This window comes from Pinus tabuliformis, chromosome 4_2 (assembly GCF_031772625.1).
Source record: "Pinus tabuliformis cultivar Carrire ecotype Pingquan chromosome 4_2, CPIR1, whole genome shotgun sequence".
In the NCBI taxonomy this organism is placed as follows: domain Eukaryota; kingdom Viridiplantae; phylum Streptophyta; class Pinopsida; order Pinales; family Pinaceae; genus Pinus; species Pinus tabuliformis.
Genome location: NC_142304.1, coordinates 1003066540 through 1003078661, shown reverse-complemented (window position 1 = coordinate 1003078661; position 12122 = coordinate 1003066540).

Genomic DNA, 12122 nt, shown 5'->3' with positions numbered 1-12122 from the left:
GTTTGAGGGTTAGGGGAGGGTCATTTGCAATCCAGCCCTCCCCACATGAACACGCTATAGCTTAACTGCAAACAATTATATATACCAACGGCTCCAACATTCCAAAACCATGAGGTAACCACAACATGTGAATGCTCTCTACCACTGGCGGTTAGGATTAGTGTTATCCCCAACGGATAAGTTCAAAAATCACTAACATTTAATATGGCACGTCACAAATACACCGAAACCGCCGGGTGTTTGCTTAATGAAACTGTGGGATTAACACTAATCGTGGATTTATCATTAATTAATATAGATTAACTTAATTAACATTCATTTTAAAGCAACAGAAGTTTGGCGGTGACCCAATTTCGGGCCCACCTCCATATTTAATGGAAGTAACTAAAGCTTCTCTATATTTGGAGGAGAAATTGTAGAAAAAGACTATCTGAGTCATAGAGAAGGCAATTTTCAATCAAAATGAGCTCAGGAAGAGGTGTTCTTGGATAATTTGGACATTCTAAACACATTGGTGTAGGTATCAGGAGCCATAGAGATTTGTAGAACAACATTTTTCCATATTGAGCTAATACATAGGCATAAACCATGGAAGCTGGACCAAGGAGATGTAGCCTAGGAGGGGTGAACTCCTTAATCAAAAGTCTGTGTTAAAGTGTCTCTTTGATGGTTTGTTGTAATTTGAATGTATGTTGTTCAGTACTTGTTTTTGAATCTATTTTTCTCATGAATTTAATTTTTAAACTAAGGAAATTTACCTGATTACATACACAAACAACTAATGAAACCTCAGTACAAGAAGCAATAAGAAAGCACACGTTTAGAAATTTGTAAGTGATATTAGCACAACATAAAATAATAATAAAAAATAGATCAATTCTAAGTGTGTGATCATAATGTCGAGTTATCACAAATTCACTTGCCTCTGACACTTAGCCATTTTCCTGAAAACCTCTCGACAAAACCACTTCACTTCACCAGACCCCGACTAAGCTGCAATGTGTAGTCTCATCCCTCAGTGGTGTTGCTCTATTGCTTAGAACTATGCAGTGCTTGAGGCTATCCTTAGGGCAATTACATTTTGAAATCCCAAGGATAGTCACCAAGCCTCCTTCCTTCTTGTTGGCACCTCACATTGTGCAAAGCCCTGAGCCTTCACTGCTCCTAGAAATTGTGCAAAAGTTTCCTCCCAGTGACCTCCCTCAGCCATGACTCGTTGCTCTCAAAAACTACGTAGACCTATCCTCTAGTCCCTATAATATCCTGCCTGGTCTTCCTCTTGGAAACTACGTAGAGGTGTCCCTCCTTTGTAGCTGCCACTGGTTTCCTTGATTGGGCAATTCTGCCTCCTTGTGGCCTCTGTGTAGTTTTTCCGAATAGTGAAGATAGTGCCCCAGAGTTCCTTGTCCAAGCCTGAGTAGTGCTCTGCATAGTCTAAGTGACCAGTCCTCCTTCCTTGTCACCTGGAACTATGCACTACATAGTTACTGGGCCCTCTCATAGCCTATCATCTGTCCTAGGCCTGAAACACAAAAAATAATGCATCATGCTAGGCTAGGAGGTTTTGAATTTGATGTTGTCTCATCATGAGTGAATTGCAAGAACAACTACACTGATATATCATAGCAAGATGATGAATAGGATGAAGAAGGAGTGCACATCTTAAATGACTTACTTGTAGCTAGACGGACGAACAAAGCACACCAAGTAGTAAGCGAAAGGAACACATGCACAGAACCATCTTACAAGAACAAGACCACCGAAGACCCCGCAACACCAAGCCATGCAGAGGATAAGACAAAGTACACTCGAGAGTACATCAATCACTTAGCATCACAACAAGTTGACATGGATACCACAACAAGCGAGTACATGTCAGCAATGTCGTGTCAAGTTATGTTATGAGTTGTCAAGGGCACATCACCGCCATGGGCCATATCTGTTGTAACTAAATATAATGTAAAGTGAAAGTCCAATGGACGCACATAAGAAGTTGGAAAGTCATGTCAGTTGAAAAGTCATAGGAAGTTCAACGGTCATGAGGCTAGTCTAAGAGTCACAAGGGTCAAGCATCACCCTTGGATATATATGCCCCTTCCATTGTATGAGTAAATACTTTTGACCTTGGCTCCTCCCACATAGCCTTGATAGTAGATAGTTAGTTCTTTGAGGAGCGAGGAGTGGTTGCAACATCCCCTTGCTGGGACTAGTGATGTATGGTGTGCATATGTGTCTTGGGATTTTTTATTAACACATAAGCCTGTGTTGGTTTAGTGGGTCTTGACCCAGGTTTAGAGTTAAGTTTTCCAAACAAATCCCTACACCATTGGCCCTTTTGACATCAACCTGTGGAGCGTGGATGGAAGTGTCACCCGAAATAGTATGGGGGTGTTGGAACCAAGTTTCTGAACCCATAGATGGTTGTGATGTTGTTTTATTCCCTAATCCTTCCTTCGCGTAGATTGATAATCCCTTAGGGCTTATCAATATAAATTACCTTAATCAGATTGTATACCTCTGTGAAGGTTTACGAATGTCTTTCGCAGACCCTAAACAGGTGAATCAACCACCTACGTGCCTCTGTGATTACTCCTAATTTCGTATTTACGTAGATCGGCTTAAGTGTTCAATAACTTTAACATGCAAAATGATTTATTTGCGTAAACAGTTATTATTACTTGCATTTATATGACATTATAAATCATGTAAAGTCACTCATCAATACAATATTAATTCATAAACCCATCATTCATCATGACATAATAGCACATTCATTCATAACAAAATTAAATAGACAAAACATAGGAATTGCTAGAATAATCTCTTTATTAATGCTTTAGTTCTTCTTATAGACTCAAGACTTCCCTGCACACTCAGCTATATGGGTCTGCACACTCAGCTATGGACTCTACTCTAGGCCTCTACGCACACAGCTGTAAAGCCTCTCTTCTACTCCAAGACTTCTTCGTTCTTACTCGTAACGACCCATTACATTCGTCTTCATCCTTCATTACTTGCCTTAGACTCTGTAAATCTTTCCTACTTATACAATCTAATGGACTACAGACCATGGGTAGGTCTATACGAGCCAACACAACTTACATAAAAGAAGGGTAAAACCCTTTATGACACTTTACCATCTACGTGCTCCGTGAATGCATCTTGTGGAGACTTTACAATTTTTATAATAAAACTTGGGCTTTTTCCCCAAAATTGACCCTAGGGGACCCTGTCCCAATAGGACCCTAACAAAAATATCATGACTCACCCCTGATTCACTCTACTAGCATGGAGATCTTACTGTAGAGACCTCCTAGCTCAGCTTGTGCCACTACTAACTCAATCGTGCTCTACGTGGATTCCTATTTGATCTGCTCCACCAGCTGCTTTGTTGTTGGTCCTGCATTGTCTTCCTTGATATTTTGCTCTATTCTTTGTAGGATTTCCAACTTCTCCTCAATGGTGGCAAAACTGACATAGGCCTAATCTAGCCAAGGCCCTAATCTGGCCTTGAGTATTGCCTCTTTCCTTTGCGCTAGCTCCACCTGTTCGAGCAAATGTTTGACTCATGCAACTTAGCCAATCGTTGTGATATAACGATGGTTCGCATCGTCGCTCTTGCATCATCGTACTGCTGCTGCAATGAATGGGCTTCTATGTTTATCATCTACAGGTTAGGATCTTCCATGAGTTTCGTGACTACCTCCATGGATAGCTCGAAGAGTGCGGTGCAATCTGCCACCGCGAAATCTACTATTGTGACTCCATCCTTTATAACTACTTCATGTTGTTCTCTGACCTATGGTGGAGTTGAAGGATATGAATTCAATTCAAGCTCTGTTATCTTCAGGTTCAGTTCAAACTGAACCTTGGCTACTTCTCTTTTTGCATCACACACACCTCCAACCAAATTCCTGATCTTTGTGTCCACCAGCGCTTCCTTCGGGATATGGAGTTCAGGGACTGTCCTGCATGCCTTGGACACCACAACTACAATCTGTTCATTTTGCGCATGGAATTTCTTCCATTCTTCCAACACTATTGTTTTCTCCACAAATATCTATTCATTGTTGACCTTGTATTGGTTAATCATGCTCAGCATGTTCTGTTCTCGAGCCTTAATCTCTACAATCACACCTGCTTGCAGTGTGTGAAGGAACTGACTGGGGATCATGGCCAAGTTGAGGCTCACATTCTTCAAAGTGATGAAAATAGCCTTGTCAGCAACCACTTCCATGTTCAAAGATCCATCAGGCAGCACGACTACCTAGAAATCCATTGACCAAATGATCTCCGCTGCTTCGGTGGTCCTTGGTGCCAAACGGGTTGACGCGACACTGCTTTCTCATGCGCTTGCCTAAAGTCTAGTTTTTTGTATTTGTAGCTCACGTAGACTCATCTGTATGGAAACCAGTGCTTGCTTCTATTGTTGCTCAAACTGCTGTAGTAGTTCTGTTTTTTTATCCCGCACCTTATCTTTGATATCATCCAAATCACCCTCTGTCAAGGTAATTGGATCTAGCGATGACTTAGAGGCCTTGGTCTTCTTGTACGGTCCTTCCTTTTCCTGCTCCCTATACTGCTTCAATTGGAAGGTAGTACTTTCCCACTCATCTCCGCCACCCTGATCTGACCACTCTTCTTCATATGTTTCGGGCGAAGGAGATTTATGACTTCTGTCAAAACCTCACTCTTCCTGCTTTGCCTATTCCTTCGTAGCGCATTTTGCTTCTGCTCGGGCCTTCTCCTCGGTCTCCTTCTTCCTGTTCTTAGCCAAATGTTCAACCTTTAGTCTAGTTGCTTCCCTTTTCTGCTTCTCCATAGACTTTCTAGTCTTGGCAGCCAAATCGGATGCTGAATTCTAGTTTGTTGGCCAACACTTGAGGACCTTGACAATATCATCATTCGTCGCTAAGTAGGGTAAGTTGAAGTACTTATGATCGAGGTCCTTGCTCGGCTGGATGTAAATATGATGGAAGTCCACTTTGAACTCCACGTACCTAGATAACTGCTTATACACAATTGGTGACAACCGCGGCTTTTGGTTGATGGCTGCACGGATGCTCGCCTCCATCAGGACCCAAAATACTTTTCTTTCTCTAACCCGCACAGTGTCCTTGGTGGCCCATAGAGATGCAAACTTAGCTACTACTGGTAAATCTATCTCGATCAAAGGGGACTGGTTGTCCTTCGGTAACTCCCACACGACCAACACAATCAAGAGTAATAGCCATGAATAATGAAACTCTTACTTTGGTCTTGTGCCTCTCTATAAGTTCGTGAGGAACTTCCTACACGGGTAGCAGTCCCAGTTGAACTATACGTCCTCCATGCACTGAGCTTCCAAAAAGATCACTGGTGTCGACATCTCGTCTACACGGCACTTTCTCATCAGTTTACTAGCCAAAATTTGAGTGGCAACATTCACTGTAGGGTCAGTAATGCTAGTAATGGAATTCCTACGTTGCATACTGACAAGTTTGAACTTTTCATTCATATTCTTAGTGAGGTCATGCTTTCTCATCTTTCAGCTAAATGCCTTGGCCAGATTCAGTCCTGAATCAGGTAGTAATGTGATCCGATGGATCAACATATCAGTTATGGGTATCTGCTCACTTAGCCACAGGAACCCGTCGTGCACCAGGAACAACAACTACTTGATGACAGTTAGGTTTATCGAAGCATGGTGCTTGTGAGGCACCCAAAGTAGGTTCAGTAACCCTGACTTGTTAAATCTACGAATATATTTCACTGGCTCTAGTGCAGTGACACTAGACTCCTTGTAGAAAACCCTCCTCGTGAAGGTGTTTGTAGCTAGGTGGGGGAACTGCTCGAGGTTCGCCAAATCCCAATCTTCAGGTTTCCGATGCGGGATCCACCCCAAGCACAACTCATCTGGGTCCTTCGATACTTTTGATTTTCCCTAGTGTGGAGGGATATACTATAGAAGCTTATAAATAGGGTCTACCCCCTAAATATCTATGTCTTCTGCGCCCTCTTCTGCTTCCAGATATACCACCTTCCCCTTCTCTTTTGCACTCAGCTTTTCTTTTCGCTACACCTGTGTAGCTGCATGTTTCCTCGGTGACTCACAAATTGGCATTGGCTTCTTCTGCTTATCCTTCTTTAGCTTGGGGACCTCTCTTATCGGTGTAGGCTTTGGTCTAGGCAACCTTAGCACCATAGGCACTATTTTAGAACCTCCATACTCACAACCTCAGGGGCAACTTCCTCAGAGGCAACAGTCTCTCCAGCGCTTACAATTTCTACAGGACCTAGTCCTAACATGATGTTGCAGATAATCTTTTTTTCTAACGCGGAATACTGAGCGAACACAGGACTTGTAAGAAAATCCTCAAAGAACTCATGGTTCATGCTCAATAGATAGAACAAATCATAAATTCTCTGAATGAAAAGTGTTTCTCGTTGGACGACCATCTGTAATTTATAGGAAAATTCAAATTCAAATTCGACCATTCTCCCCCAAAATATGTCCATAAATGCGATATTGGTGGTATATTTCTAAATATTTCGCACTTGATTTCAGCCTTAAATGCCTTAAATTATGACCGCCCACTCCTCTTAACCGTCTTCTAGCAGTTAAATCATGAACAGTGATGGTAATAGTCACTTTCTGGTTTCACTGTATGGTTTCCCCTCCTATAGCGCAACTCCCTTCGCGCTTCTTCTGGCACTGCGACACCCTCCTGTTTCACGCAGACCTCTCATCGTGAAGTGCGACAACTTGGGCAGTGTAGTTTAGAGTCCCGCATCTCCTTGCAGCTACCTGGAGTGGTAAGACTATGCTACCATCATGTAGTCATCGGGTCGTATCCCAAGTGTATGGCTTCAATCGGCTACCATTTACATTTCTTAGAAATGGATCTCTATTCAATTTCACAAGATAAACTGCTCCACCATCGGTAGTCTCTTTGATCACATACAGCCCCACCCAATGCATCTAAAATTTTCCTGGAAATTTATCAAAATTATTGTCATATAATAAAACTAAATCATTTAACCTGAAGGTGCGCAGTTCTATGTGCAGATCGTGCCATGTCTTTTCGTGTTCCTTCTAAACTTGTTGATGGAATCTAGCAAAGGATCTATCTTCCTCAAGCTCTGTCAGCTACATAAGCCGCTCTTCTAAGGCTCCATGGTCCACCATCCCTGTGAACATCACTATGCATAGAATAGGCACAGTATACTCCATAGCCATCATAGCCTCTATGCCATAGACCAACCTAAATGGTGTCTGACCAGTAAGCTTCTTACAAGTAGATCTATAGGCCCATAACACAACTGGTACGCGCACGTCCCAATCATTCCTCTCTGTGTTGCAAACCTTTGTCATTGTGTTCTCCAATATCTTAGTAAATGCTTCAACTATCCCATTGGCCTGTGGATGATATGGTGTACTCTTCTGATGATAAACTTGGAATTCTTCTGTCAGTGCACTGATTATTTCATTGAGGAAGTGTATCGCAATCACTCATTAAAATATTCAGGCAACCAAACCTGGTCAACACATACTCAAATAGAAAATTTTCTTTTGTCTCCCCTGTACAGGCCTTTACAGGCTCCGCCTCTGCCCATCTGGTCAAATACTCGGTCACGATGATGATATATCGTCTACCTGTCTTCTTTCCCAGAGGATAAATTGGTCCTACAAAATCAATTTCCCATTTCTCAAATGACTACACTGATACATGCAAATTCAAAGGAAGCTCATCCCTCCACGATGGCCTACCAGTTCTCTAACATGAATCGCACACACTACAATATGCTTTGGAATCCTTATGCAAGGTTGGCCACCACAACCCTATGAATAAATTCTTCTGTGTTTTTGCTTTTCCTCCATAATGGCCTCTCGCAGCTCCTTCATGAGCTTCAGATAGGATACTACTTCGTTCAAAATCATCCACATAGCATCGAAGTATCTCGTCTGATCCCATCTTATACAAGTGACCTGCAATAACAAAAAAAATGTTACACGAACCACCAATTCCTTCTTCTGTTGACTTGTGTATCCTTCTGGAGCCATTCCCATAGCAAGGAAGTGGATAATGTCTACAAAATGATTGTCTGTAATGCAAACTGCAAAGAGTCATGCATCAAGAAGCCCATCCTCTAAATTGGTAGGCTCCTCTCCTATTTCAATGTGCGTCAGATGATCTAGCCCTACGTTCAATTGCCCTGGTTTCACAATTACTTCAAAATCATACTCTTGAAACAACAACAACCATCTGCATATTACCCCCCCCAACACAGGGTTGTTGACTAGGTACTTTAATTCAGAATGGTATGTATACATCTTAAAGTGTTTGCCTAGCAGGTAATGTCTGAACTTCTCGAGTGCGTACACCATAGCCAACCCTTTGCACTTTGTTTTCAAATAATCCTTTTTAGCCTTAGACAACTTCCTACTTGCAAATGCGATAAGGTGATCCAATTCTCCTTCACCGGCCTGTGTCAGCATTTCTCCTAGCGCAATGCATGACGCATCCACATGCACATGAAACTCCTCCTTCCAATTTTGGAAGACTACGATCAGTGTGGTGACCATTTTATCCTTTAATACATCTAGACTCTGCTGACATTATTCATCCCAACAGAATGTAGCATATTTCTTTAGTATCCTTTCCATCGGTGCAGTAATCTGAGCACAAATCTTGATGAACTTTCGATAATATCCAGTATGACCCAGTGTTGTGCGCAACTGTTTAACACTCCTTGGCACCTCCAAATTAATTATGACCGTGATCTTAGCAGTGTCCACCATTAGTCCTTGTCTTCACACCACATGACCCATGAATATTCCGAAAGGGACACAAAATAAGCACTTCTTAAAGTTTACGCGATCTGATACCTCCATCACATATCTAGCATCAGGCAGAAACTAGCTACATGGCATTTTAATAGTCCAAACATTGTCCAATCATCAAAGTATATGTTATGAAACCAGCTCAAGAAAAGATAGAAAAGATAGATCAATGCCTTAGAATTCAGCCTCTTTGAGGGGGCATGTTACACTAAAATTTGTCACCATGACTATTTGCAGTCGGTATGGCTCCATCAACTATCATACATCCTCCTTGGCAAGTCTTATACCTCTGCTCCTCATGTCAAACTCCAAGAAAGAGAGAAAGTCCTTAAAAGTCTATATAACTCTGGGTATGCAGTTTCTCTTAGCCTTACCTGCGTGTATGCACCTCAAGTTCACATTCCATGCGTACTTGTACGCTTTGTCTGTAAAGGGGTGGGTGCGTACCCCTGTAAAGGTCAAAAGGCGCGAGTTTTACTTCAAAAATGTTACTTGTGGTTGATTCTAGAGCATTCTAGAAGTTTGTTTGACGTGTATTGAGCGCCTCCAGATGGTTCATGTATCCCTATGAAAGAGGAACTTATCCCATCAAGAGGGGAGCTATCCCATTCAAAGAGGGGCTTATCCCATTGATGGTGGACCTGATTAACTTCCTCCAAAGTACTATTAATACATGCATTGGGCCAAAGGGAGGGGAGGTTGAAAGCTGAACATTCCTAAGGGCATATGTTGCTGGAGTTAGGACTCCCTTATAGAGCTTGAAAGGAGAGATTCCCATCCTTTCCTAGCCTTATTTGGAAGTGGGTAAGTTGATCAAAGTAAAGGAAAACTTTTGCTGGACCCTGGGAGGGACCTGCACAACACCAAGGCTCAGGTTGTAATGGTTTCTTTTGTTTCCACTTAATACAATTAAGCTCACTTTTCTCAACAGATTGTTATACATGATTTGTTTCATATACTCCTTGGTCTGTATGATGAATATGTTTTATTTTATAAGTTATTCAGGTGCTATGTAATCTTTTGGCTTGTTAGTGAATGCAGGTTTCGAAGAGAAGGAGGAGCTCATCTGGATCGGCGAGGCTGAACTACTACAAAGCGTTGGACTAAAGGTATGTTATAAACACTTGATTACTTGTATTCTAAATGCATATTTAGAGAAAGGTAGTGTTTACTTGTCTTGTTTGTCACTAGAAAGCCTTAGCTTCTAGGGAGGTCGGTTTTGTCCACAAAATTGACTCTTTTCTGCATGACAAAATGGCGACCATACTGGGGAGCTCCATGATTTGAATGTTTTTTCCTTTGTGTGAAACTTTGATTTGAGAAAAGTCGTTTTCTTTATGGTTTTTGGCTATCTGACTGTGAATTTGGGTGGAATAGTTTAGGGTTAAGTTAGTTTTTATTTTTCTTGATTTTGAGAGCAGTACGCACCCTCTGCATTAAGCACAGTGCGTACCTGTACGCACTTTTGCTGTGTACACAGAGCGTGGCCGCACCTGTGCAAACAGGCTGCCTGCGTACCCCTGTCAAAAGCTTAGAAAATTTCCATTTTTTCCTTTTTCTCCTATTAGATTTTGTTTATAGCTTGTTTTTACTACCCAGATCCACTGTTCACCTGTCAGAAGCTTTCATCTTGGCTAATTTCATTGGCATTCCTACTTTAAGCTTTCATCAATTGGGTGTTTTGAGTCTCTTTTTTGAGAAATTCTTAATTTGATTTCCTTTGGTCATTACTTGGAGGTTTGTCTCAGTCTTTTCACAATTTTGCATCTTTTTGCTTTTGTTTTTGCAAAAAAATTCCCCCTCATTCGCCGGGGGGGCTAAATTGTGTATGAGTGTTAATCGCCTTTGAGTGTTTTTATTTTTTGATCTTTGGAACTCTCACCCAATTTTCTCGACTTGCACTTGATTGGTTCTTAGATCACATTAGAATCATCTTGTGTTTGAGAATTCTCTTGCATAGATCACATTTGCATAATTAGAATTCTCATTTTCAGAATATTAATGAAAAATGTGCATAGATTACATTTGCATACTTTTCAAATGAATTGTGCATAGTTTACATTCTGAAAAATCAATCGTAGATTTAGATCAGCTTTCTTTTATTTGAATTTACACAAAAAATAAGAATAAAAAATGGTTTGGAATTGATTTGCATTAGTTTTTCTTGATAAAATTAGTGCATTAGAGAATTTGTTATATTTTCTCTTAGTGATCAATTTTTTGCATTGTCGGAAGTGAATGGAAACTCTCTCCTTACTTTAATTAGGATTCATCGAATTGAAAGGATTGCATTACCATTGCATTCAGTTGAGTCGGGTCATAACACCATTGGTTTCATATCCATTTACCCATTTGAGTAAAAACAACCTTAATAACACAACGCTTAATTAAAATTCATCTAGTAATTTTTACATTTCTAGGGCTCTGATACACCAACATAGCTTAGGCTAGTGTCTTGGAGTAGGAGAGTAATTAACTCTCCAAGACAGCAAAACCAAACAAGTAGCTCATCTTGTGGTAGGATAAATCCAACTGTTACATTTATGCTCTGGGAAAGCTCCTCTTAAAGGAGAAGCACGAGACCGTGTCCGAACCAGTGAGGGGATCAATCCTCCTTCATTGGGAAAGACGCCAGATACGCACGTAATACAAACGGTAAACCTCGGATTATTTTCGAGGAGCCTGGGGTCACTTGTCGGTAAACCTTGGATTATTGTCAAGGAGCCGGCAAGGGGATTGAGCTTGTTACTCTGCCCTTGCGTGCTATCGGGTCGTAGACTGTTCCCCCAGGTGTATTTGTTGCTGTTGGTGACCTTAGTGACCATTATCTTTAGGGTTCTACCCAAGGTGACGGTGGAGGGAAGATCCCACTGTACCTGGAGCAGACGTCGGCTAGACTCACTTGGATTTTCTGGGGGGTTCACTTCACTCGAGACGGTTAAAGTGGAGGAACTTGGTCCAGTCTATTCATTAAGCAGGTTGCCGGGGTAACTGTTCCACCCACCACTTCTGTACTGAATTCTGCGATGTTGGATTTCATCACCAACTAGTGTTTTCGGTCCGGAAGGTTACTGTTTGTGTGTGGTTTGACTCCTAGATTTGATAGCGCGTGTTAATTTGTTTGTTTTTACTTTTAGAGACCATAGGTGTGAATTGTGAATTTTAAGTGTGAATTGTGAATTGTTAATTTTAGTTTTAAATTGTTAATAAAATTCACTGAAGTTGAATATAATGGCAAATGTTCCGGAATTTACCAACCTGGGAACCCCTCCTAACGAGAATCCTAGTACTTTTCCTT